This window comes from Vulpes vulpes, chromosome 2 (assembly GCF_048418805.1).
Source record: "Vulpes vulpes isolate BD-2025 chromosome 2, VulVul3, whole genome shotgun sequence".
Classification (NCBI taxonomy): domain Eukaryota; kingdom Metazoa; phylum Chordata; class Mammalia; order Carnivora; family Canidae; genus Vulpes; species Vulpes vulpes.
The window spans coordinates 31889787-31917328 of NC_132781.1; the positions used below are offsets into that span (position 1 = coordinate 31889787).

Genomic DNA, 27542 nt, shown 5'->3' on the forward strand with positions numbered 1-27542 from the left:
TATATACAGGTGCTCCTAATGTAATTAAGCAGCGAGGCTTTTAATGCTGCAGAATCTGAAAGAAGACCCAAGAAAATTGGGTCTTAATAAGGCTTATTGAAATAACAGCTAAACATGCTGCTTAGTACCATCACAGGCTGCCGAAAGATGGGCTGACTGGGCTGTGTTTTCTTGTGTGTGGAGGTGACATGCCTGACCCGATATCAGCAGGGTGTGCACTGGAGTTGTTTTCCCTGCACTCGGACAGGGTTGTGTGGAACTGTCTGTGCACCCTGGCCTCACCCTTCTTGTGACCAGCAGTCAGGTGGCTAGCCACGGAACAGGCTTTCTGCAAGTGAAGGGCAAAGTTGCCATGGGGTATGGAACTCATGACCATGGCCTCATTAGCATCCCATTCCAACTAAGGGACAAGAGAGGGTGGGTAAGTTCACTGACTGAGCCCACCCTCCCCACCATGGGTTAAGCATTGTGCTAGAGATGGGGAGACAGAGATGTAAAGAGAGGCAGAACAGCCCCACTCCTCAAGGCTGGAGAATGCTGTGATCGAGGCAGAGTAGGAGAATACAGGGGGGTATGAGTTCATGGGGAAGGTGCATTTGTTGGGGGACATTGAGGGCTGGGAAGACTTTTGAGGGTACCGTGAGTGCAGGCCAGAGAAGTGGGTTGGCGGCCCCAGGGGTAAGGGACTGGAGGTTGGTGGCATCAGGGTTTGAGTGGGACAGGAGGCTGGACAATGATTTAGGGGCAAGAGCAGGAAGGATTTTGCATTTCAAGCCAAGATACAGAGTCTGTACCTGTAGGCAGTTCTGGAATTATGGTTCGTGAACACCAGCAGGACCAGCTTCACGACTTAGAAAGAAAAGTATTGGCAGCATTGTGGGGATCGAGGGAGACCAGATAGCTGAGAGGGCAGGGCCTTTATGAGAGAAGGAGCCAGTTAGTATGGTAATAGGGTGAGGGCTAAGTACCTCCATGTGTCTGAGACCTACTAACTCTAGGTGCGTGGGGTGGGAGTACCTGAAAGGAGGATGAAACAGGGCTGAGCCAGTACTGGTGTAAGAACTTCCCCTGGTGCTTGTTAGAACAGAGGTGGGGGGGCCCTCCCCTGGGATCCCCAGCTGCTGAGGTCCCTGGTGTCTGGGACTGTAACCAGGTCCCCCAGAGATGCCACCTGGGTGGCAGCTCCAGGGTTCCCTAAGGATCAAATGGGTTATTCCACAAAGAGTGTTCGGGGCCAGGAAGGATGGAAGAGCTCCTGCAACCTTTCTGTAAACTGTCTTAGGGGCTTCAGACTTTAGGGAGCCAAAGGAAGGGCACATGGACCCTGAAACTCTGAGAAAGGACCTTCCCTCTCACAGATGTGCCCCATTTTAAGAAAACCCATTATAGAAAAACCTTGACTTCTGAAACAAGTGAAGGAGAGATCATTATTCCTGGGACCAAAGGTTTCAGAATGAGATCCTTTTGAGCAATGAGCTGATCTTTCAAACCAAAACGTAAGATTTTGTTTTCTCTGTGGAGGACCTCTATTGCAAAACTGAAGATGTTTGAGCAATTTACTGCTTATGTTCAACAAGGTTGAAACAAAAAGATCCATCTACTTGGTCAGCAGTCTTGAGTGCCAGTGGTTTTCACAGTCACTCCTCAGTGAATCTGGAGTGGTATTTGCTCTGGAGCCGGGGGCCCAGCTGAGGATGGGGAGGCAGAGACCCAGGGCCTTACCGTTGGAGGGACCTTCACATGACACATCCTGCTACTGGCATGGAATATGGAACCACCAAGAGGTATGTGCCGAGTTTGGGGTTCCTTACTCTGTGGGGCTGCTGTGAGCTCCTGGACTGTGAAGCCCTCCCTTCCACCTCTAGCCCTCTTACCCCCACCTCCCCTCCCCCTCTCAGGCCTGGATGGTGCTTGACTATACCATGACATTACTTGATAATTTGCAGAATTAGAAAAGGCTTAAGTATCTGATCGCATCCCCCCCCCCCCCCCCGGGGTATATAGTACATCCTGTGAATATGTAATTAGTGTTTCTGTTCTTTATTTTTTTTTTTAAGGAATACTGGACGTCGGGTGTCGTAGATGGATAGGTGATCCATGTTAACCTTTTTTGAGGATCGTTCAGAGAAACTGAACAAAGTTCCCCTGTCTCTCTCAAGTGTGTTTGTACGTCTCTGGTTCTGCCTCTCCCCAGGGGTGTGGGATTGGGGAGTAGACAGGCCCTCCGATGACCCAAATGAAGGCTTCCCAAGGCGGGCTTGTTTATTTTTGACAAGTAGACTGAATCCCAGACTTGGGAGCATCCAGCTCTGACCAGCACCAAATCGAGTATTCGTCTGACCTTTTTATTCCAGTGAGGGGGAAGAGATCCGGTGCTGCCATTATCATAAATCTTGCCTGGCTGTTTGCTCTGATACAGCACTCCAGTTGGGTGCTGTTTGAGCATCTGGCTTTGGGGTTTAAGTACTGGCAGGTGCAGGAGGCTGTGGCAGATGAGCAAGTGGAGGCGTTGCCCCATTGGGGTGGGTATTATGGGAGAAGATGAAGTTGAGTCTGTCCTTGGGTGACTTGGTTGGTTCTCCTGAGTGTGCCGCAGGAAGACCAGCCCCAGGGGGCTCCTCACCACGGGGAAGTGAACTTTCCTGGTAAAGTCTCATGGCACTGCCAGCTGCAGGATGGGAGTGGCTCCCCCACCCCCACCCCTGCCTCTCGCACACCCCCTTCAAGACGGAGTCATCTTGTCTTTGAACCTTCAGATCACAGCCACAAGCCAGTGGATCCGTTCTTTGTGCTCCCGAAGGACTTGGCAACTTGGCTAACAAGGAGATACTTGTTGGTTCATTTCTTCATTCATTATTCATGCAGCTAGTGGTGATTAGCATTGAGTAATGTGGTTTCTGGGGGTAGTTGAGTTGTGTTCATTCACTGAACAAACATTTGTTGATCCCCTGCTCTGGGTTGGGTGCAGGGCATGGTGCGAGGGGCCTCCTCTGCTCTGCAGGGTGCAGTCTGTTCAGGAAGGCAGGTCACTGACAGGCGTAGGTGCTAAATCAACAGTTAGAAGGGTGCTACAGGTGTTACAGGCCCTCCTAGTGGTCGTGGGGGGGAGTCTGTGTTGGGGACAGTGGCAGCAGGCTTCGCAGAGGAAGTGATATTTGACTTGGGCTTGGGTGGGGGGTACAGGAAAGAATTACAGTGGGGGAAAGTGCTCACCCTCCAGGGCAAACAGGGTTCTTGGGGTTTTGTTTCCCTTGAGGGATGGTCATGTGCCTTCCTGTCCTCCTTCCCTCTTGGAGCCTGTGTCACTGGGGTTGGGGGGGGGGGGATTAATTTGGTGGTCCTGCTCCTGGTGAGAGAGGAAGGGAGAGAGAAGGGTACCAATGACTCATCCAGGTTCCCCGTGGCTAGAAAGAGAGCAGACTTCAAAGTCTGGGGCATATCAAAGATGAATTGTGTCACACCCACTGGGCGTTTTACACAAATAAGAACCCAGTTTCTGGCTCTGCAACAAAAAGTTGGTCTACTTTGGGGAGATTCTGTATGTTGCACAGGCTTCTTTCAGAGGGAAGTTGGTATTCAGATGCTGGGGTGTGCGGTGGGTGCCTCTCTCTCTTTTTCAAACTCTGTTTTTCTTTGTTCCAGCCAGTGTGTTATTACTGATATGAATCACTAAGGGGCTCGGAGGGAGAGAGGAAGGGTTTCTGTATAAACAGCTGTCTTGCTGATTCAATCTACAAAGTGGATTTTATAGCTAAAGTATTTGTTCTTGCTCTAAAATGCCAAAACAGCACTGTCATTTCCTCCGCTAAAAGAAGGGTCTTTGAGAAGACGGGGCCCTTGCCCATCACAAACCTCTCTTATGGGGAGAGGAAGGTGGAATTCCAAAGAACTTTCTTTGAACTGGTTGTTTCTAAAGCAATCTCATGCTCAGAGGAGAAAAATTTTCAAAGTTTGAATTACTGGTTTGTGTACCTTCCTCTTTTTTGCCCTACCGCAAATTCTGGTTAAAAAATAATCATCCTCCTCTCTGGTCATCACAGCTGACTACCTGCTTAATGTTTGTGTGTAGATATTTCATTTTCTTTTTTTATGCAAGATTTCATCTTTGCATGATCTGAGATAGTCGGTTGCCCTGAGATTATTAATAAATTGAGACGGTTAATGGTGTGTGACTCAGAACATATATTTAAAAACAAGTTGGAATAAGAAATAGGTCTTTTACAAAATTAATTTTTTGTTAGGCTCCTCTCGAGCCCTTTTGTTTGAAGCCAGCTTGCTTTGTAATGTTCATATATGCCCGATTGCAATTAACATAAATTACTTTTAAATACCAGTTAGTTGCCGTGGAGAGAGGCCAGGGTTGTGGCTGCTTATGGAGGGTTAAGAGGTTTGGTCATTGTCTGGTTTTTAATCTCACTGTAGATCAAATTCTGTTCCCTTTGGAGGCTGGCAGTTCGTGTCAAAGATTGCTTTCTTTGATGGTGAGAAGGGCTAAGTCTTCGCCCTGAGTGCCAGGACATTTTCTTACCAAGAGAGAATAAATAATCATAAAACATTTGCTTGTTTCGAAACAAGTCATATCAAATGCAACGTGGTATCCTGGATTGGATCCTAGACTAGAAGGATATCATTGGAAAAACTGGTGAAATCCAAAAAATGTTTATAGTTAATAGTATTGAATCAAAGTTGATTTCTTAGTTTGATAGAGGTGGCGTGGTTGATATAAGATACTAACGTTAGGGGAAATTGGGTGAAGGGTAAAGGGGGATAGTTTATCTTTGCATTTCTTCTGTCCTTCTAAAATTATTTCAGAATAGTAAGTTCTAAAGAGAAGGTATATTGAGGGTATTCCTTTTGGCTTGGTTGGGGCTATATTTGTCTCAGATGCATTCAGATATCTGCCTGGAGGGAGGGCAGATTCCTCCATTACTGTTTTGGAAACTGGCAAACGAAGACCTAAAGGTACCCAGGGAGCCCCTCACTTCTGGCTTGTCCCTCTTTTCATGCTGTCCATCCCCACCTTTCTCCATCGAACCCCATGGCAGATGCCTCCCTGCCTGCACACCCTTCTGGAAACTTGTGGCCAGCTGATCTGTCCTTCTCATTCCACTTGGCATCCACTGCCTGACACGGACAGGACAACTGTTATCCTGCGATACCCTGTCCTTCTCCTGGAAGGAGCCTATGATTGGATTGTTTATGTTGCCTTCTTCACTTATCCCCCCCACCCGCCGCATATGTTCACTTTTAGTTTAGCAGCCAGATTGGAAGCTTCCTGAGAGTTGGAATTTCATCTTGCTCTCTTTCTTTTAAAATTTATTTTTAACAGTTTCTCCATGACATAAATAATGCATATTCCTCATAAAAAAATGAAATGTTAGAGAATTTATAGCATCCAAAGTAAAAGTTCCCCATGGGCTCCCTCCCTCTCTACCACTGTTAATGAATTAGCATACGTTTTCTTGTACTTTTTTTTCTGTGTAAACTACTAATCTGTATTATGGTTTCCAAATATGAGATTCTGTTATACATATTACTCTGCCGTCTACTTTTTTTCAGTTAACAAAAATCCCTTTGTGTGACTGTGCCTTTGGGCACCCTGTCTCCCTTTTTGCTTTACTGCCATTTCGACCATCGCCGTTGCTAGGCACACTGTAAACATACAGCAGGTTTGTATTATTACTGTTATTGTTACTGTATTCAATCAGGTGACTTGATTGAGAACGCATAGTGTGTGCTCAGATGAGAAGGTGCACGTAGGTGTGGAAGTGGTTTACCATACAGCCTTGTTTTTCCTGGGAGAGAGGTGTATTTGCTCAGTATCTGGGATCAGCTTCCTGGAGCAGATAGGGCATTAGAATTTCAGGAGCTAGAATGGTGACAGGCGCTGGGAGGGTGATTTGCGAAACGAAAGAGTACAAACCAGATCCTGGGTCGCTTGCGTCGTGGGTGGCACCAGGGATGTTAAGAAGTAGGGGTTGATTCTTGGCCGTTCAAGAAAATGACGAGAGGTGTGTGTATGTGTGGGACAATTGGCCACCAGTCGCTTTGGGGCTTCCTGGAGCAGAGGGCATGATAGTGATGCAGAGAAGTTTTGCCAAGGAGAAGGGCGAATTGAGAATACAACAAGGAGTTTGTTGATGTTAAGAGGGTGAGCTCTTTGAAGGGTTTCTTTCTTTCTTTTTAAAAAGATTTTATTTATTTATTCATGACAGACACAGAGAGGCAGAGACATAGGCACAGGGAGAAGCAGGCTCTCCGAGGGGAGCCCAATGCAGGACTGGATCCCAGGACCCGAAGGGGTTCTTGATGAGGGAACCTGTTTTCCATTGGCAGTGCTCTGTGAGAGAAGCTTGTTGAAGGAAGCTCTGAGAGCTGGCGTGCACGATGTCGTGCTCCTGGAGCAGGGGAAAGAGTCCATCTCTGACCTGCTGGGTCTGAAGAAGTCTTGGGAAGTCCTGGTTCTTCTCTGGAAGAGAAGTGTGGAGTGCCCAGGGATGGGGATCCTTGTAAGGAGAAATTGTGGAACCACTGTCCAGGTGGTTAGCACCACCCAGTTAGCAATGCGCTGTGGATGTAGGGATTTTTCTAGAGTAGATTTTGCTTTGCAGAATGAATAGATTCTTTTCTCTTTTGGTTTTGCATCTCCTTGATAGAATTGTGACTTCACTCGAGGGAAAAGGGTGGTAGTAAGTACTGAGATCCCTTAACAAATAAATTCCTTTAGAGAGAATGAGAGGTCCCAGAGGGGAAATGGTGGTAGGGAGAGGAGAGGCATTTAACCTGAGTGTAGTTGGTTTTCCCTCCCTCCCTCCCCCCATCTAAAGTATTGCTTATATACACAAATGTGAAATGCATGCGTGAAGTATGGACAACAATAAAACAAATAGCCACATGCTCACCACATGGCTGGGAAGTGGAATATTTCCAGTAGTTCACACCCTTCCTGCGTGTGTCTTCCCAATTTTAAGCCCCCCAGCCACCTACCACAGATAACTGTGCCTGCTTTCTGCCTGTATAAGGATACCTTGTTTTATTCTGCTAAATGTCTGTGTGTTCGTGCCTCTTGATGCATACAGCTGTGGTCCATTTGCACGCTGGATAGGTTTGCTGTGGCAATGGGTCATCATTCTTTCCTCTTTTTATTTATTTTTAAAATATTTATTTAAAAGAGAGAGAGCAAGAGCATGGGGAGAGAGGGAGAAGCAGGCTCCAACTTGGGGCTCAATCCCAGGGTCCTGGGATCATGGGATCATGACCTGAACTGAAAGCAGATGCTTAGCTGACTGAGCCACCCAGGTGCCCCTCATTTCTTTTATTGGACATTTGAATTCTTGATGGCGTTTCTTTATTCACTCCATGTTGCTGTGCATATGCTTGTACACATCTCCTGGTGTATGTATGCCAGAGTTCCTCAGAATACACTTGTAGGAGTAGACCTGCTGAGTTCGGATATGTATAACTTTAATTTACTAGAAATTGTGTTCTAAAGATCCCCCTTTGGCAGCATTGCTTAAGATTTTAGTCCTTTATTTGAGAGATCATGAGCATGAATTGTGGGGAGAGGCAGAGGCAGAAGAAGCAGATTCCCCGCTGAGCGTGGAGCCAGAAGTGGGGCTCCATCCCAGGACCCTGAGATCACAACCTGAGCAAAAGCCAGACGCTTAACCAACTGAGCCACCCAGGCAGGCATTCCACCCTGCCTCCTTTGGCAGCTTTGTACCACTGTCAGTGCTCTGTATTCTAACCAACAGTTGGTATTATCAGACTTAATTTTTGCCAGTCCTGTGGTATCTTGTTGTGGTTTTAATTTGCATTTCCCCAATCAATAATGAGGTTGAACAGCATGCTTGTTTTCTTAGGGAAAGGAGTGGGGACACTAAAACATACTTCTTAGTGCTATAAAACCCATTGCTTTGGTAGGACTTGTCTTCTCTAATGCTGTTTTCCTGCCTTGGGACAGAATCAGATGGATTCGTTTCATTTAGGGGGAGAGTTTGGGGGAGGATCTGTTAGCTTGTGATGCTTTTCTTGGGTTCTGTGTATTATGTTGGGGAACTCAGTGGATGCCCAGTCTTGTTGACCCTTTTATGAAAAACTCCTGAAAGACAGGCAGCCTTTTCCTTGCTTGATGGGAGCATGTTGTTCTTTTTCATGTAAATTGGCAAATAAAGAAGAGTCCAGCAGAATCACTGGATTGTTTGGTGGCAGCAGATCCTGGGCAAGGGAGTGGCTTTCAGGAGGCCCTGGGGGTAGTCCCAGGCAAACATCAGGGACCGTGGTGGTAACTGGCTTGCTCTCTAGTGAGGGAGATGAGAGAGGAAGAAGTAATGTACTTGTGTGTGGATAGAAGAGAGAAGACGGACCAGACTCCCCTGGGTGGGGGACGGGCAAGGGGGAAGGTCAGAGGTCCATGAAGGGTTGGGCAGCACTGCTGGGGTATAGGAGTTGAGTATTCACAAGGTGGGTCCCAAATGCATTCTAGGGACCTGTTGGCCAGGAAGGATCTTGCCATGGGTAAGGCTTCTAGGGGAGGGCAGTCTGTTTTACTACATGTTCAGATGAGTGCTTTCATGTGAAAATAGACCTTTGATGTTCTGGAAAATGAGAAAGAAAATCTGCTTTAACACCTGGGGAAGAGAAGCTGCCTATGGAAAAAAAAGTGTTCTGTTATGAAAGAATGGAATTGCACAAGTCAACATATGCTGGGTTGGTTGTTCTAGTAACCCCATGAGGAGAATTGCAGGACAAAATATAGACTTCCAGTCCCAAGTGAAAGCCTGTTGAGAAATACGGTGTTAAGGGGGGGGGGGAATATCAGAGGCTATCATCATGTTTATATTATGAACACAGCTATGTTTATAAATATTACCTGTGCTGTGGACAAGGTCTAGGAGGAAACTGGGAAAAATCACATCAGTAGATTTTGTGTAGAAGCTCTTGCATTATTATCGTATAAGAAAAAGACTTGGGGGTTTGCCTTTGACTCAGGTCATGATTCTGGAGTCCCAGAATCAAGCCCTGCATGAGGCTCTCCACTCGGTAGGGAGTCTGCTTCTCCCTCCAACCCTCTCCCATCTTGTGCTCTTTCTCTCTTTTAAATAAATAAAATCTAAAAAAAAAAAAAAACTAAAACGAACGTGGATTCGGCAGCTTGTTTTTTTATGACACAGTCAGCATGCCTGTCAGCATGCTGATTTATCGAGTTCCTAGTGGGATGGGCTCTTGGAGTAGGAAGATCCTAGTTCCTGTCTTAAAGAAGCTTACGCACTTTTGTGAGATACGGGAATGTAAAATACCTAGGGTGTAAGCAATAGTTTCCTCCTAGGGTAAAGGGTGTCATGCAGGGTAGCACCCGGGTCACTGCCAATGCAAGTGGACAAAACTGCAGGCTCTTGTTGGGGGCTTTTGGGTGGACCTTTCAGAGGAGGTGGTCTTGAGGGAGCTCCTGGAGCACCTGAGGAGCTGAGTTAACATAGAGGAGGGGTAGTCATCAGGAGGGAGGGAGAGCTTCATCCGAAGAGAAGAGACCAGTAAGGACTCCGTGACTGCTGGGACGAGGGGAACTGATACAACATCACCCACAGTTCCTGCCCTGGAGCTCACCCTTTGGACGTTCTCCTAAGAAAAATGTTTACATATTCATATACTGAGAACCACAAGAGGCCTCTAGGCGGACGACTTTGTGTCCAGTGTCAGAGGACTCCCATCCTTGGGGAGCCCAATTCAGTGTAATAGACATGTATTAAACACCTGCTGTGAGCCTGGTATTTTGTGGGGCTGTGGGTATGCAGCAGAAATAGGCCAGGTCTTTGCCCTCAGGGAGCTTCCAGTCTGATGGGAAGGGCGGACTCTGTGGGGAGGTGATTGCAAGCAGTAGAATGTTCTCATGGGGCAACTCGAATGCTTGAGAAGAGCCATAAGTCTCCTTGGCCTCTGGGAAAGGTGACCTCAGTTAGGATTTCAGGGCTGTGATGTGTGGGGTTCGGTGGTACAGAATTCCATGAGGATCCCCAGAGGGACCCTGGGTGTATCTGGTGTACCTTGTCATGGCTCATTGTTCGGGAGGGCGGGCCGCCGTGTCAGGGTCTCAGAGAAAGCCAGGTATCTCTGGGGTCTGCAGCATTGAGGGTGAGGGTAGGAGCACTGTTGTTTTCTGGGCCTTTTTTCCTTAGCAACACACGCTCACCTAGAGCCGGTGGCGCATTCTTCCAAACAAACAGCTTTCAGGAAGAATTAATAAATTAATCTTCTGGGAAAAGAATCTGCTTCAGCAGCCCGGGCTGGGGACTCGGCTAATGTAGTCAAACACACGTTGATAGAGGTCCATAGTTGGTGACAAGGTACCGGCCTCAGACATCAGGCCCTCTTCCTTGTGAGTTAGATGGCTCCGCTCGGAAAGGGGAGAGCCAGCCAGTGGGTGTTAAAGCTGGCTCTCCCAACAGTCCTGTGAGGAGACAGTCCCATTTTACGGAGGCGGGATCTGATACACAGGCTAAGATGCAGAGCCATGGTTCCATGGAGGTCAGGGTTGCATATTCTGTTTCTTTCCCACCATGTAGATGGCCTTCTCTAGATCCCCTTCTTCTAGTTCTTTATAAACAGGCAGCACGACCCACACGCACACAGGAAAGGCTCTGCATGAACTCTCACTTCCACCTGGAAGAGCATTTCCAGGTGAGTCAGGGACTCCTACTCTTCTGCCATCTTGCCTCCTTCTCTGTAGAAGAGCATTTCCAAATGTCTGGTCTCTCCGTAAAGAGGCTCTGATACCGTATTAAGGTCTGGATACGTTCATTCAGTCAACAGATACTTCTTGAATGTCGGCTATGCAAGCCCAACCTGGGCCTTTCCTTCTGTGCGTCCCCATGGAATAGAGAGAAGCCTGGCACCTGCCTTCTGGGGTGGGGAGGCGCTGAGGAGCCTGGGTCAGGCCTCACCCACTCCTCCGTTGGAGGAGGAAGAGCTTCTGTGGCTGTCTGCCTGTCCCTTAACCACCCGCAGGCCTTCTGGGGCTGGGAGTTCATTGCTGCCTGTGGAGAAGAACCTTTCCTGCCTGCTAATGAGAGAGTAAGTGAGTCCCCCTGAGGTCTGCTTGTTAAAAAGTTCAACTCATCTGCAGTTTCCCTAAGCAGATGACCTTACCGTGACTGAGTAACCAGATGGAGTCTTGTCCGCTTCTTTGTGTCTCCTCTGGGTACGGTCTCCCCTACCCAATTGTTCTCTTACTCCTCAGCTGTAGAGCCCGGAGTTCGGGTCTAGGGTCTGCAGTTTTTGAGGGTGAGGGTGGAAGGGTCAGGCAGGTTGCTGCTGTTGGTCCTAAGTGGATGGGCCGGAGGGAGGTTCTGTTGAGCCCTCACATCCCCAGGAATCAGGGGCGCCTGGGGATAGAAGTGCACACGTACCCTTCTTTTGCTTGCCAGTGTTTAAATGCTCTGCTGCCAACCTTCATATTCTTCGGTGTATACAACTGTGACTTACTGTGAGAACGTGCTGTAAGTGTGCCTCCCCTATCATCTTGAAAAGCCAAATGATGAACTAAGTAATTTTTTGGTTCTCAGAAGGATTCACTGGGGCTCTTTTAGCCAGGGAGCCCCTCGTACAATAATTATATGAGGACTTACTCTTTGATAAGTACATTTCCATGATTTTTGAGGAACATTTTGAGCTCTGATGCCTGCTTATTTCTTCGGCTTTCCAGTATTTTCCCTAAATCCCCAGATTTCTTCTTTAACATCCATATACACTTTAATGGCTAGCTTTATGTGTCAACTTGGCTGGGCCATGGTGCCCAGTTGTTTGGTCATACCACTGGTCTAGCTACTGCTGTGAAGAAATTTGTGGATGGGGTTACATTTTCTTTTAAAGATTGTAGTTATTTAAGAGAGAGAGTGAGGACAAGCATGAGCAAGAGGAGGGGGAGAAAGAGAGGGAGACGCAGACCTCCCACTGAGCGGGGAGCCAGCCTCGGACTTGATTCTACGACCCCAGGATCATGACCTGAGCCGAAGTCAGATGCTTAACTGACTGAGCCACCCAGGTGCCCCAGATGTGGCTAACATTTTCAATCAGTTGACTTTCAGGAAAGCAGATTACCCTCAATTATGTGGGTGGGCCTCATCTAATCAGTTGACGGCCTTAAGGGCAAAGACTGAGGTTTCTGGAGGAAGAAGCAATTCTGCCTCTCAGACTATATCTTAGAAAACCCTTTGTGAGTTTTCCATCCTGCTGGCCTGCCATGAATTTCAGACTTGACTGCTCCTATAACCATGAGCCAATTCCTTGAAATAAATATTGAATTCTTGCAATACATTACAATATAGCATTATAGCATAATATGAATCCCCTGTGAGTTCTGTTTCTCTGGAGAACCCTGACCAATCCACCCCTGTCACAATAATTGCTTGTTTAATTGTGTTTTTCTCTTTGTTGGACTGTAAGCGATGTGCGAGCAGGGACGGTGTCTGTCTTGTTCACTGCACTACCTCAAATGCATTACCCAGAGCCTGACACACAGAAGGTGGTTAGTAACTACATGAAGGGCGAGTGAAGGCCTCTGCCTTCGCTGAAAGGCGGTGGAGTTTTGCCTCTTTGGGGTCAGACAGACCTGAGCTGCAGTTCTGACTCTACCACTTATTAGTTGTTGGAATCCCAAGTTCTCGTAAGTAACAGAGGGGAATGATATCTGTCCCCCAAGTGGTTGTAAGGATTAAACGAGATGATGTGTCTGGCATGTCAGAGTTGTAAGCCAGAGTGAACCAAACAGCAACAGCTACTCCTCTTAGCACCACCAGCCACCACTGTCACTGCCGCCCACCACCACTTTCCAAGGTCCTTTCAAGGATTCAGCGAGATAATGAGTATAACCTTCCTAGCACACAATAGATAGTCAAAGTGCTGGTTCCCTTCTAAGAATCAAGCTCTTTTATATGCATGTGTTAATTTCTGTTTAAATCTGAGGAAGCAGTTTTAATTGCCCCATGTTAATGACAAAGAAACTGAAGCCTAGTGCTAGGGTAAGTGACTTGTCCAAGGTCACCTGCTAGCATCTGGCAGGTTTCCCAAACTGAAGGCTGCCTGTATGTTTGTCACAGGATGGGGAGAGCTCATCCCCGGCTTTTAGCCTGTGTGATCTACAGGCTGGACTGAATCTTCTGGGGAATGGTACCCCAGCTTGTCTGTGGACTGGAGAGAGCCTTTGAAAAGAAATGTTAATGCACTTTAATAAGTCAAAATGTGCTGCACAGGGACCCTTTGAACATAAGCAAGTCTGCAGATCATCTGTCCTACTGGGCTTAATTGTCACAGGGAATTTAGCCTCAAGTTGGGGGCTAAGGAACTTGTAAGTGCTTCTTTCTTTCCTACGAGCTGGAAGCTCTGTTCAGAGCAAGCTCCTCCTGTTACTTGGATCAGGCCCCCCTGGTGCCAGTTTATTCTGAAATTGCTTTGGGCCTTCTGACAGCTCATCTTCCCCTCTGCCACCAGTCAGCTTCCAGGCTGGGCGTGCAGAAGTCTTCCCCTTCAAAGCTCTATTGGCCACATGTTTTAGGTCCCTACCATGGGGAAAAGTATATAATAAAGCGTGAGTGTGTGTGTGTGTGTGTGTGTGTGGTCTTGTGAAGAAGGTGTATATCATAGGCATCGGGAATATTTGCACAAATAAAAGTGGATTTAGTCTCTGTGACTTGGTCGTCCTTGAGGGGAATTCCTTCTCAAAAAAGCAGGTGTCCGCTCCAGATGGTCACGTGTCACTTCCCTGAGATCCGAGCAGCTCTGGAAGGAGCAGTTGGGGAAGGGGAGGCAGGGCAGGCCCTGCATGGGGAGGCTTGCTGGATGGCTGCCAGAACGGAGGAGGGAGAAGTCACGACTCGGTGGCAGAAGGGTTCTTGAGGCCACAGTAAAGTACTATTAGTAATCAAGAGACTCAGGAAGAGCCTGGGCCTGCCGGGAGACACAGGTGGGCAGTCTCTGTCCGCTGGCGTCATTCTCTCCCCTGGCACACACGGTGACGGGGGCAGAGAGGCAGGAGGTGAGGGGTCGGCTTCTCAGTGAGTGGATGCGCTGGCATGTGTGTGGCAGTTCAGACTGGGCTGGCCTGGAAGTTGGGTGGGAAAGGGTGTGTCAACCCCTTTATGGTACTGTTTCCGTCCTCCTTCCTTGTCTCATGGGCCTGCCTGGACCTGCATCCTGCCTCTGCACTGTGGGCTACCGATCATGTGCTGCCTCCTGAGGAGCTGCAGTGACAGATGGACCAGGGGCCCTTGTCGCATGACTCCTTATCCTGGGTGGAGCTGGAGCAGAGCCCCCTGCAAGCAGGCCTGAGCGTGCAGCTGGGCAGAGCTGCCGTGGCCTCACAGACGCTGTCCTCTTGTATTTGAGGCTCTGGAAGGGACTGGTCTTCTCCCTCCCAGTGAGGGTTAGGGGCATTCTGCTGCTTTATTAGGCCTCAGTTTATCCAGCAGGGCAGTGGGGGATATTAATGAGTGGCCCACCTGCCTCTCTCCCCGACCTGGATCCCGTGCAGATCAAGGCTGGGCCAGGAGAGCCCTGAAAGCCTTTGGGGTGCTGCCGGAGAGAGGAGCCTTGGTGTCAGGGCTGAGTTCAAGTCCCTTTTCTGTTTCTTCTTAACTATGTGGGGACCCTCAGCAGGTTGTTCTTTCTCAACTTCAGGGTTCTTCTCAATGTAAAAGGAATAACATTAAGGCAAAACAAGAAAATAAGAATAAGACGGATAGCACACTTTGGTACAGTGAGGGATACCTGCCTGTTAGTGCCGTGAGGATTCCATGAGTTTCTGTGTAACACATGTCAAATTCCTGCTGTGCCCAGAACACAGTAGGTGCTTAATCAGAATAGAGAATCGGGCTTGCAGGCCCATTCTACTGGTGGCTGGTGCTCACTGAGACTAGAATTTGGGTTGTTGGGACCAGTTGTGCATGTGAATGAAGCATCATGTCTGTGGTCACCAAGGCACCTGATAAAGGGGTGCTAAGAGTAGCTTGAATAGCTCAGGGGTGGGCATGCTACTTTGCTAAGGAGCAGATTTCCCTGGAATGTAAAATCTCATCTTGCAAAGGATAAGAGAGAAAAGAGGGAAATTATAGCAGTTCCATGTGCAGTAAGACCCACTGCTGTTCTAGAGGTCCCTGGAAGGGACCGACATACTGAGGATTGGATTGGGGGTATGATGCCCTTGGCTCAAGAAAGGTAGGAAGACCAGAGGAGAGCATTCAAGCCATGCTAGTAGTGTCTCTGACATCTACTTTCTCCAGAGACATACCGTCATGCTCACGTCTGGAAGGGTACCTGTTGAGTTCAGGTGGGAGCAGAGCATGACAGTAGCAGTCATGCTGGGGAGTGTGCTGCTGGGGGGGCCCCTGGCCTTGCTGTCAGAGTCACAGAGGGGCGCCACGTCTGGCAGAATTGAACTACCTTCATTTATGGTTTATTGGTGCCTGGAAGGCAGCTTTGCAGGAAGCAAAATGCCTTAAACCTGAAGCCTGTGTCGGGTTGTGTAGCATTTCCTGCCTACCCTCTACATCCCCTGCCCACATCTCTTGTTTTCAAACCGGCAAGTGGAGGAAGCCTGCTCTGGTGGAGTCTGAGGGGCGGGCACAGACCTCTGGATTCAAGGCCATAATCTCCCCAGGGTGTGTTGTGGGGGGAGGCACCAGGTTGGGAAGCTTCCCCAGGGAGATGCCAGCCCAGGGATGAAGCGCTGTGCTGAAGTTTCAAGGCTGGCCAGCTTCATAACCTTCAAAAGAGCAAACCCTGCAGTCTTGGGAGTATAAATCGACCCCAAATAAAAAGCGACCCTATTTCAGGTTCTGTGTGAAAAAGAGAAACAGAAATTCTGTGAAGATGCTTGGGCTGTTCCTTACAGGTGTGGAGGGCACCGTAACTTTTAACTCGACTGTCCTCTCTGTTCTTTGAACAGGAAGGTTCCTGTATTTTATATTCATATGAGTTAATGGACCTGTTTCAGGTCATCCTTTAGAGACTTCCAGGCTACCATCTGAGCTCTGAAGAAGGGGTCAAATTTCCCTTTCACAAAGGCAAAGGTGGATGTTCCTTTGGCGACAGGCCAGGCTGGCTCTAGGATGGGGACGAAATTTAAAGTGGTGGGGTTAGGAAGTGCTGGGTCAGAGAGCACACATTTAAAATGCATCCGATTTTCTTTGCTCTCCTCTCCCAATGTAACCCCAGGACGGGAAGCGGCTGCCCAGATCACTCCCTGCCTAGCCTTCAGTTACCACTGCCTTTTGACAAAAGAATTACTTTCTCTTCCTGGTTTTGAATCAGGACCTTTTGTGTATTTACTGCAAATGTGATAAATGCTAGTCTGTAGAAACCAGCTGCCCCTCATGGCTGGGGGCAGCATTTTTAACACCTGGCAGTTTGCATTTCAATATGGTGGCTTAAAAACTCACACAATAAAAACAAAACCCAGCTCAAAACAGTGATCTTTCTTGGCTGCCTAGCAGGAAAGAACTGGGGAGGCTGGGAGTGCCCCCAGTGCCTGTGGGCAGAGGAGCCTGCCGGGAAGTGACAGCTTGCGAGGTGAGGGCCCCTGTCCTGTGGTTCAGTCTGGTTCACATCTGTGGGCATCTGCCCTGTGCCCTGCATGGTTTCTGAGCCCCCCCCCCCCCGCCCCCGCCCAGGACTCGGGAGAGGTGAGGTCTGAGCCCGGGGAGAGATCACCTGGATTGGGGAGTCTGAGGAGCCAGTGGTGGCAGGACATGCAGCTGTGTCTGGAGGCACAAAGGGTGGCCACAGTGATGGGCCTGCTGGGGCAGGTCAGGGCCACCTCCCAAAGGAGGCAGTGCCCAGATTGGGTCGTGCAAGAAGGTGGGTTAATTTCCTAGGGGTGTCGTAACAAAGTACTGCACACTGGGTGGTTGACACAACAGAATGTTACCATCTCGTAGTTCTGAAAGCCAGAAGTCAGGTCAAGGTGTGGTAGGTAGAGTGGGTTCCTCCTGAGGACCCGGAAGGAAGGATCCATTCAGGCCTCTCTCTTTGGCTTGTTGGTGGCAGTCCTCTCCCCGTGTGTTTGTATTGGCTTCCCTCTGTATGTACCAGTCATCTTGATTAGAGACCACCCTGAGGACCCCATTTTAATTTAGTTACCTCTTTAAAGATTCTATCTCCACCTATGAACAGTTACATTTTGAGGTGCTAGGGGTTAGGATTTCAACCTACGAATTTTGGGGATGGGGACGTACGTACTCAGTCTATAACAGATGGTAGGAGATGAAGTAGTTATGGGAAGAAGGGGTTTCCCACTAAAGGAAGTAGCAGGTGCACAGCTACCAAGGAGAGAAGTTGCACTGTGTGTTTTGGGAGCTACATGCATATTGGGGTAAATAAGTTGGGCAGGGACAAGAGACAAAAAAGGGAAAATAGAAAGGTAGGATCATAGGTGTCTTGAGCCAAAGAGTTTAGACTTTGATTCTAGAACCTGGCAGCTGAGAGAGTGGTTTCGGAACCAGCAACAGCAGCAGGGAGCTCCCTGGGAGATGTGGAATCGTAGGTCCCAACACCAGACCTGCTCTGTCAGCACCTGCTTTTCAACAGGGTCTCCAAGAAATTCAGGTGCACGTTCAGGTTTGAGAAGCCGGGTCTAGAGCCTGGTCTAGAGCAGCGGTTCTCAGCCTTGGTCACCTGGCAGGTTTCCCTCCCGGTATTCTGATTCACTTACTTGGCTTGGGGTGGGGCCTGGGCTTTGTTTTGTGTTCTTGTTTTTGTGTTTGTATTTGTGTTAATTTTCTTTTTAAATCTCCCACTTTTTTGGGGGGGTGGGGTGTTGCCACCAGGATCAAGAACCACAGTTTTTGGGCAATGGGGAGCCATGGCGCCATGGCAGGGTGTGGGGTGGGGTGAAACATACAGAGACTGCTCATGTCCTCTCTCTCCCTAAGAGCAGGAACTCATAGGCTTTGGAGGGAGAAGGAGCCCCTTCCCACCCCAGTGACTGTCCTGTCGTCTTTGGCCTGGGGTAGGTCAGAAGTGAAGAGAAGGACAAAACCCAGGTCCTGCTCACCTGTTTGTTTCAGGGATGGGGGCAGGGGAGGGGCTGACTTGAATGTGGCTCGGTGATCTCAGGGACCCCAAGGGGGCATGGCATTTGACCCCACTGCTGCTAACGCTTTGGGGTGGTCTGTGGAGATGTGCCTCTAATGGGGGAGGTGGGGCAGATGTGCAGATGGGAAGAGCAATTCCCAGCCTGGGTTTCTGGAAATGGTATTTTTATTTCCCATAGCACTGAAGGTTCTTGAAGGCTGAGCCCACTCCTCGGAAAGGATGCTTTTTATGGCTGTTGCATGCACCAGATAAGCTCTCTAAAGCCCACTGGTGATAAAGGTGATCTAGAGAAAACAAACATGAGTGAAAAAGCAAACAGACCCAAACACCCAAACAGCGTTTATCCCAGTTTAGCGGTGAGACTTGGATTAGGCGGGTCACATGGTCCACAACTTTTCTTCAATCCTTAGGAGACTTCTTCCGTGGAAATCTTTTTCGGCAGCTTTGCAATTTTGATTTTCAGTTAATTAGATTTGTGCTGTTTGGGAGACTTGGTTAATGCATTTCACCCCACGGAGCTAATTTGCCTCTGTCTAAATTAGGTCTTTGCCATGGTGGAGGGTGTACACGGGATATGTGAATATAGACTCGCACAGGGGTATTGAGAGGCCTCTAGACAGTAAACGGGAGAGGGCTTAGAAATCGCCATTTGTCATCATCATCATTATTATGGAGTGTCTGAGGGCCCACCCGGTGGATGGCAGTGTTCTTCAGAGAAGGGCAGCATGTGACTACACCGTGGCCTTGTTACGTGCCCCTCAAGAGACAGCCGATGTCCTGTCGTGTTGTCAACCCAAGGTTGCAACAGTGACGACAAGAGAGATCTGTTTGGAGAGCACAGAGTCGGAGATAACGCAAAGTAATAAATGTACCATCCTTCAACCTCTTGGAACTGGGAGGAACCTTCTGAGCAGGATCGCTGCCACTCCCTCCTTCAGAAGGCCAGGAAGATGAGGCCTGGGGCCCCTCCTCCTTTTGGCTTTGGAAAAGCATATGCTTCTCTTCCTTTTCCATTTGTGCTTTGCCTCTCCCCGACCCACCTTGTCTTTGGATGGACTCAAAGCAAAGGAGGGAGGTTTATCTGACTGCGTGGATATCTGAGAGGCAGCTGTAGGGTGGGAATGACAGTGCGGGGTCCGGTTTTATGGATTCATCACAGATTCTGTCCTTTGTTCCCTTTCTCCTGTGTCAGAGATTACAGACTGCTTGTTAGTGATATGACACCAGGCATCATAATTTAATAATTTACATCCTGCTGATCTTCTCAAAAGGCTTTGAGGCAGCAAAAAAGAAAGGTAGGTAGAATCAGGCTGTTTGTCTCAGCCAGTCAGGGGAGCGCCCCGAGGCCATCTGTGTAGGTGGGCTGTGTTTTTGGAGCGCCTGTCAACAGTTGGGACTTGTGCATGTCAGAGATCTTGGGTACCATCTAGACTGGGGGTTAGATTCCCTTTGCTTCCCCTCTGCCATGTCTGATCGATGGGAAGTGGCTTGCCTACCGGAGTGCTGCTGATCATGGAAGGAGCTTGCACTCGATTAGTCATGCCTGTCAAGGCCAGGGGGTGGGGTGGCTTTGGGCTTGATCTCCATTGCCAGCTCTGCAGCCTGCGTCACCAAATGAGACTGTGATGTGTGGCATTTTGAAAAAAGAACAAGATATAACCTCTGCCCTTGGGGGAAATTACAGTCCCATCAGGGAGACAGAATATATGCACAACGAGGCTTTAATGCCTAAAGAATCTCAACAATCTCAATTAGCACTATTAGCATGATTTGGTAATAATCGCCCTCCAACACTGGATCACATTTTGTAGTTTTGACACATGGAGTAGAGAGGACAGAAATGGACTTAGATGACAGACAGGGAAGTCAGGATTTTGAGATGGGCACTTAGTTCCTGAGGCCATGCAACTGGCAGCCACAGAGCCCAAGGCGTGCCTCTATCCTGCCTTGTGGGAAGGGTGCCCCGAGATGGGATTTAAAGCAGGATTGCAGGTGGGCAAGGAGAACCCCGAAGGGGAGGTGGGAGGTCCAGTGAGGGTTTTCACTGCTGGCGGGTGGGCATTGCCTCTGGGTGTTGTTCTTTTGGAGCCTTTCTTCCCTTCTAGACTCTTCACTGGTTTTATCTGTGTCTCCCTCATGAGACAGTGGCAGCCTAGGGCTTGTGCTTTACTTCTGAGGTCACCCCTGACTCTGGCCTTTGGGGGGCTTCTCCAGTGTCATTTTCTTCCCTCCCACTTTGTCATGGAGGACCCAGATGGGCCCGTGACCTTGGTGGACGGACAGCTTTTAGGATGCTGGTGTTGTTCTTGAGTAATTTGAGCAGAAAAGATGTGGGGACCTCCTTTCTGAATCCCCAGGTGGGAACAGGTGCCTAGATGTGTAGGGGGGCAGATCTGGGGTTTCAGGAGCCTGGGGAGAAAAGGTAGTCAATCAAAGCACTTGCAGCTTGTCCCCGGATCCAGGTCTCAGAGAAAAGGGAGTGTCTGAGTCGTTAGTTTCCCCTTTTGTGTTTTCTTGTGTTGTTTTGCCTTTTAAGTGCAAAGAAGATGCTGCACAGCAGGAACATCTGTGCTCCTTAGGATTCTGTGGCTGATTTGTTAAATGTAAATGTCCTAATGTAGGTTATGGAGCTGGTGGAGGAGAGGAACAGGGAAGCTGGCTGGGGGAACAGCTCTCTCCACCAGGCTTCATGTGGTGCATGCGGCTCTAGGATCAGCCTTGAGGGAAGGTCAGGAGCAAGGCCACAGCTCCCCATGCCCTCTTTCCCCAGCCATGGCCCCCCCGCTGTGGGGTGCATGGGCCCTGAAAGGACAAGAGGGCATGGGAGCTGTGGCCTTGGTTATACCACCTTCCAGAGTGGTGAGAGGGAGCAGCCAGTGGGTATGCAGAACAGTGCTTTCTGGCTGGGGGGGAACTGAGGTCATTCTTTAGGTGGTTGTGAAGAAGGTATTCAGAAATAGACAAAGCCTGTGTGGTCACTGGTGACTGGGGATCCTTGTTAGAATTTTTATTATTTTTAAAATTTTATTATTTATTTTAATAATAAAAAATAATAATTTTAAAGTAAGCTCTACACCCAGTGTGGGGGCTTGAACTCATGACCCTGAGATCAAGAGTCACATCATCGGAGCCAGCCAGGTGCCCCTAGAATTTTTAAGTGGTCATTCTTTCACTCAGCTCACACTGGGGAAACCTTGACTGAAAACGAAGTGATCTTTTCAAGATCACACATGTGGTTTGGTGGCACATGCAGGAGAACTTGAATGCCCAGATTCCCATTGAAAACACCATATTACCTCAGTGCAAGAGGCATTTTCATTTGCATTGGAGAATCAGGAGGCCTTGTGTCAGGAGGGTGAATCTGGCAATCTGTGGAGGCTTAGATTCACCAGATAGGTTTATCAGGAGCTTGCTTTATGACTGGTATTGAACACAGTGCTTTGGATGTGTCTGCCCAGTTTGGTCCTCAACAGAACTGAGCCCTGTTGAGTAGTGGTGCCCATCTGATGCCCATGGCAGATGGGGAAGCCTCAACTCCTCTTTGCAGCTGTGCTGCAGACGGGTGGCCGGGAGGCTGGTGCAAACCCTTTGTGTGCACCCCCCCCCCCCATTGCTCTCAGCTTCTCTGGAATGAGAATGCTTTCTTCCTTCGAGTGGTCACCGGGCTGCCGCCTGCCACTTTTCAGGACACTCGCTGCTGAACTGTGTTCCGATCGAAAGAAACACAATTACTCTGAGACTTGAGGGCAATTGTGAACACTTGCAGTCTGCCTTCTTGTTCAATACTTCTTGGAGTGTCTTCTCTTGAGAGGATTGGAAAGCCGTCTTTGGGAGGAGAATGATCTATACCGCGTTTGGCTCTATTGCGGGGACCGGGATGGTCAGCTTCGTGCCTCTCCAGTGCAGAGGGGATAAAGTTATTTTTATTTAGGCGTTAATGTGGGGACCTGAATCCGGGGCAGAGGTGTTATCTTACCTCTTTCAGGTGTAAGCCAATTTGTAGGAAGGTAGCAGAGGGGATTGTTAGGTATGGGGGGGGCGCTGTTTGGAGAGCCCTCAGGGGAGAAGCCCGGAGGGGAAGGCACTTTGCCACTTTGCAGAGTGCTTGCAGGTAATATTTTAAGACAACTGGGGAGAGTCAGAGGTCCCTACTCTTAGAGTCTCATCAAACAGCTAAGTGACACCCAAAGGGGATGAATAATTCTTCCAGAATTTCTGAGTCCCAGCTTCCTTTAGCTTTCTTCTTCATTGAAATAGGCGATCATGTCGAGAGATTCCTCTAGTCCCCATCTTAAGGGGCAGATAGAAGGAAATACTAAGCAGGCTCCTCTGTCTTTGTAACTAGGCAGGGGCTCAGCAAAGGGTGGCCAGGGCAGGGAACAGGAGGAGACGTGGGGCGTAAAGGGCTTTGGGCTTTGGCAGCTGCCTGAGCCCTGTGCTCGTTCCCTAGACATGGCAAAGGCGCATCTATGGCAAAGGGCCCTAGCCCGTTCCCTACTACGCTGCCCTGTGCCCATCTGGGTCCCCTTCCCTCCCTCCTGCCCCGCACCCAGCCCGCCTGGACCGAGGGGAGGGGGGTGTGAGGACACTGCACTGGTTCTCTTCCTCTGGGCTATAATGAGGAGCCATAGGTTTGGAGTCCGGAGGCACTACCTGCTTCCCGTGGGCCTGGAGTACCCCTGAACCCTCTGAGCATGCCTTGGCCCCACAGGCTGGGAAGAGTGACTGTGAAGAAGCCTCTTCTTTCAGTTTCTGAGAAAGCCGTGTTCTCATTGAATTCGCTTCTGTGGCTTCCAGGCCTCATCACTGAGTTATTACTGTGCACCACCAAGCAGATAGCACTGGTAATTATAAACACTTTGAGAGCCGCCATTCGCCTCGCTTGGCAAGGTGACTCAGAACATTAGATCAGAATTAGGGAGGGAGAAAAAGCAATCCAAGGAAGCCCCTGGCCCCACCCTCCCGTGACGTCCCAGCTCCCCAGTACTCGGTCCAAAATATCAGTTATGGAAATAGAGCCAGCTTCTTTGGAGACACGGAGTGTACTTTCTCCTGGATGAGGCCTGCAGATCACCCCCCCCTCGCCCCCGTGGAGGGGAGGTGGTTTGTCTTCTGGCTTGTGCCTGCTTCCCTGGGGAGCCATAGGATTTGTGCTAAAGGAGCACACGTGAGGAGAGGAGGTGAGCTGGAGAGGGAGATGTGGTCATGGGAGGAAGAGCCATGCTGTTGGCTCTTCTTATTTGTCAGTCTTGGGGAACAGCCTCCAAAGAAATTCTTTTGTGTTGGGGGGGGGGAAGCTTTGCTGTAGTTATAAATTTTAAGTTCCATGAGGGTAGGTCAGGCTCTGTCTTTGTTCACAGCTGTACCTACAGAGCCTAGACCAGAGCTGGGGAAGTGTCTGTGAGAGCAGGATTCGGGAATGGATCCAGTGTGCTGTGGCCACGAAGCAGGGAGCTGATGCCAGCTCCTCCAGCCCCAAGGGCAGGAGGTAGACGGACCTCATCTTGTCTCCCTGGGTGTCCTCTGTACTTTCTGCTCAGGTTTTGGCCTGCAGAGTCCGATTAGAAGAACTTGAATGGAAAAATTTATTCCTGTTTCAGGAAAGGGCAAGAAAAATATTTGTTCCCATCATCAAAGGGGAAATTTAAGTCAATGACAATGGAAACTATTTCTGGCCATTCATAGACTAGGAAGAGGAGGGAGTTGGGTTGACTGAAACAGGGCGGAAGAATTCAGGCCCTTGTAAATTTTAGGGGTGAAATAACAGCATAGAAGTAAAAACTCCCCGGGGAAACATAAACCGCACTTAAACATTAACAGCAAGCTGCTACAAGTCACTTGCATCAGCGGCAGGTAGGTTTTGAGCCCGGTTATCGGAGTGAGGTGCCGTGTACCAGGAAGTCCTGGGTTTTATTCCTTCTCCTGCAAGAGAGCTTCTAATAGCAGACAGCCTCTCAGAATGCCCAGTCCCTGGGCTGCCCCATACCTGCTCCTTTGTCTCTCCACTCTATTTTCAAACTGGAAAACCCAGTTGTGGAGGTCACAGGTCTTTGGATTAGTTGGGCACTTGGAGGGTTTCCAGGTGAAAACCTGAGGGGCACATGGCAGTGAGCAGAGCCCACTTGGGAGCTGGGTGTTGTGTTGGTTAAAGACAGACTGAGGAAGAAACCATCGATTTGAATAATCTGGGGGAGAGGAGGTAGGTGAGGCAGGATGGACCATGCATTGGTAATGATTGATGCTGGGTGATGAGTACAGGGGGCTTATAATATTAATCTTTTTACTCTTGTGAACATTTGCAAATGTCCATAATAAAAGGTCATAAAATAAAAGCAGCAGCTGACCCCAGGAATCACCGCCCCCCACCCCAGAAATAAACCCCCTCATGTCAAGCATAAGTCTGTTTCGTCATCTCTTCTACACAGACCAACTCTTCAAAGACATAGGTCCCAAATCCTGTAGGAAATAGGAAAGAAACAAAATGTGAGACAGGCTTTTAACAGGGTTTTGACTGAGGGCATTGCTTTGTCCCACTAGACTTTTGGGAGATCCAGGCTTTTGGAGAGGTACTTTGGGTTTTTGCTGCCTCTAGGGTTGATGGAGCTCAGTAAATGTCCAGGGAATGAGATCGGGAGGCCAGCTGGATGCAGCCAAAGATCCAAATTCCCAGTTCCAGGGAAGGCCTTTGCTCTTGCCCCAGCAGCCCCTTGGGCAACATGCGCTTCCTCTAATAGGCACATCTTCTTCTTTGGCGGTGCTGGGGCATAGGCTCCCAGAGGGGCTACCATGGCCGTGCACAGGGGCACTGGTCTATGCCATCGCCTTGTGGCCTCAACAGCAGAGACTTTTCCCAGTTGTCAGGATGGGTAGGGCGGGAGGGATGGGAGTGGGCAAACCTTCTGTCCCTGCAGAGCTCAGGAGAGGCCTCCGGGTGGCCCATGCACTGACTCTTGGCTGCACAAATGTTCCCCAATGTGAAACACTATCTAGCCCTTGAATGCTTTTGTATGTTCATCATTTGCTCCTCACCCTCATCGGTTCCTGCTCTACAAGGAGCAGTCTTCCCACAGGTTCTCATGAGATGGTTTTCTTTTTGGGGATGGCTCAGTTGTGCCGAGGATTATTTTTAGCTGTCATGTTCAGGGGACTTATCGAGGACAATAAAAGGAGGAATAGGTAATCCTCTTCTAAAGGGTCTGGCGGTTTTGTGTGTGGAGCTCGAAGCCTGGGGCAGGGGTGGCAGGTGGGGTTTTTGAGTCACTTAGTGGTTTGTTCCTCTGAGTGCTCCTTGGCCTGGTCCATCACACCCCCTCCATCCCCTGATGGTGTACACTTCTTTCTTCTTTCCTGCCCTTGGCTTTGCAGTACCTGGAGGAATTGGCAGGTGAGAAGTGTGTGGGGCAGAGAGCTGGTGCTGCAGTCTCCCAGTTGGCTGCTTGGAGCTATCCCGTCACCCTGAAATAACTCCTCTTCTTCCCTGGCTTCAGGCTCATATTCTGTTTTAGCTGGTTTTACTTCTCATTGGGGGAGGGTAGTGACCACAGCAGATGGCGGTAGGTCATCCTCACGGTCAGCAGAGACCAACTCCATCCTGGCCTGGACCTTCACCTCTAGTATCTCCTGGTCACCCTGCCTGGCAAATGTAGTGTCAGTCCTGTGGCTCAGAAGGATGGGTGGCAGATGCCATCCCCACCTCTGTGACCCATGACTGGGTCTTCTCAGACTTCTGTGCTGCAGGCGGCGGGACTGACTCGGGTCGTGTGCACCTGACCCATGTACTTTGCTAACCAACTGTACCCAGAGGAGGGAGAGGAAGGTTTGGGGCCGCTGCAGCTCAGATTCTGGTGCTATTAAAATTGTCACTTTGTCACTTGGTACATCAGAAAGTGACCTCTGGAAAGAGGCCTCGGTGAGACCTTGCCTGTGACCGGGATAGGCTGTCTGGCACTAATTACTGTCCTCAGCACAGTGGGAGGTGAGCGTGTGGGCCTTGCAGTCTTGCGGGGGGCTGTCCCTTTCCTTCACCCCCTGCGTAGCCTGCCTTGGCAGCTTTGTCTCTTCCCTGACCACTGGCACTGTGTCCCGGCTGGGCACCTCCTCCCTCTCTTCCTCTTCCTGTCTGTTCACTGGGCGGCCACCCAGGGGCATTTTACAAAAATGCAAATCTGATTTTGTTCTCTCTGCTTCAGATTCTGAAATTGCTCTCCCTGTGGCCCGCCAGCACCCAGGCGAGTTCTTCAGGGCTCAAGTGCCACTCAGGACTTGACTCGGTCCTCCTCCAACCTCTCCTCTTGCCTCTCACACACATCTGAGGTTGTACCCTTCCACCTGTTGCTGTTTCTGAATGTTCCCTGCTGGCTCTGACCTCCCCGCTTTTGCATCTGCTGGTTCCTCTGCCAGAGGTATTCACCCACCTTGTTAAGGGGGGGTGGGGGTGGGATTCCTATTCCCTTTCAAGTTTCATCTTAGATGGTGTCTTTTTGGGGGAAGCCGTTTCTGTCATCCCCATTTGGTGGTTTGCCGTTGCTTTATTTGAAGACCCCCAACACCTTGTTACTGGATGGCATCGGGCCTTCTCTGTAGTTCTGATATCCAGAAAGTTCTGAAAATGGGAACTTCTTTGGAAACTGATTTAGCTGTAAAATCTTACTTGAGCTGTCTTGAGTCCCTTGGTAGTATTTCTCTTCCTTTCTTTTTCCTTCCTTCCTTCCTTCCTTCCTTCCTTCCTTCCTTCCTTCCTTCCTTCCTTTAAAGATGCTATTAATTTATTCATGAGAGACACAGAGAGAGAGGCAGAGACATTGGCAGAGGGAGAAGCAGGATCGCTGTGGGGAGCCTGATGCAGGACTCAATCCAGGACTCTGGGATCACAACCTGAGCCGAAGGCAGACGCTCAACCACTGAGCCATCTAGGAGCCCCTCTTTGTAGTATTTCTTGACCTGGCGTAGTGTGTCTATATAAGTGTTTTGCTGAAGAAATCCCAGCGTGTTTGATTACAACTGCTGTTCCAGGCCCTGGAGATGGGGGGCAGGGAAGGGGTGAGGAGTGATGGGTGTTATATATAATATATATATGGCACATGCACCTGTCACCTGTCTGAACAGGAATGTTTCAGTCCAAACCTATCTGGCCCAAGGGCTTTGGATAAGGGAGCATGGACCTGTATTTACCGGTTCAAGTTGGCTTCTTCCCACTAGACACTAAAGGTCTTGGACTGTGTCCTATTCAACATTTTTGTGTTTCCTTAGAGTCTTCAAGAGTAACTGGCACCGTTAGAATAAATACGCAGTAAGACTCCATTGGATGAATGGATAATCATAGCTAGCATTTATTAACATTTATTACATGCTCACGGTGTGCCAGGCTTTGTGCTAAATGCTTATTTCCGCTTATTTAATCTTCACAATGGTCTCATACGAAGGTACTTATTTTATCCCTGTTTTATAGATGGGAAAAT

At 49.2% G+C, this 27542-nt stretch overlaps 1 protein-coding gene across 23 annotated transcripts in view; it reads left to right on the top strand.

Moving 5' to 3' along the window:
• Window positions 1–27542, top strand: part of MSI2 (musashi RNA binding protein 2) — a 392043-nt gene that overhangs the window by 33729 nt on the left and 330772 nt on the right. Inside the window, exon 1 of one of the 23 annotated variants that reach the window (XM_072747551.1) lies at window positions 23087–23264. The exons of 21 other annotated variants lie outside the window; for them this stretch is intronic. The gene's annotated coding sequence lies outside the window, so the exon portion shown is untranslated. Of the gene's footprint in view, window positions 1–23086; window positions 23265–26337; window positions 26487–27542 lie in introns of those variants that run through there. One more of the 23 variants, XM_072747550.1, reaches the window with a different exon arrangement.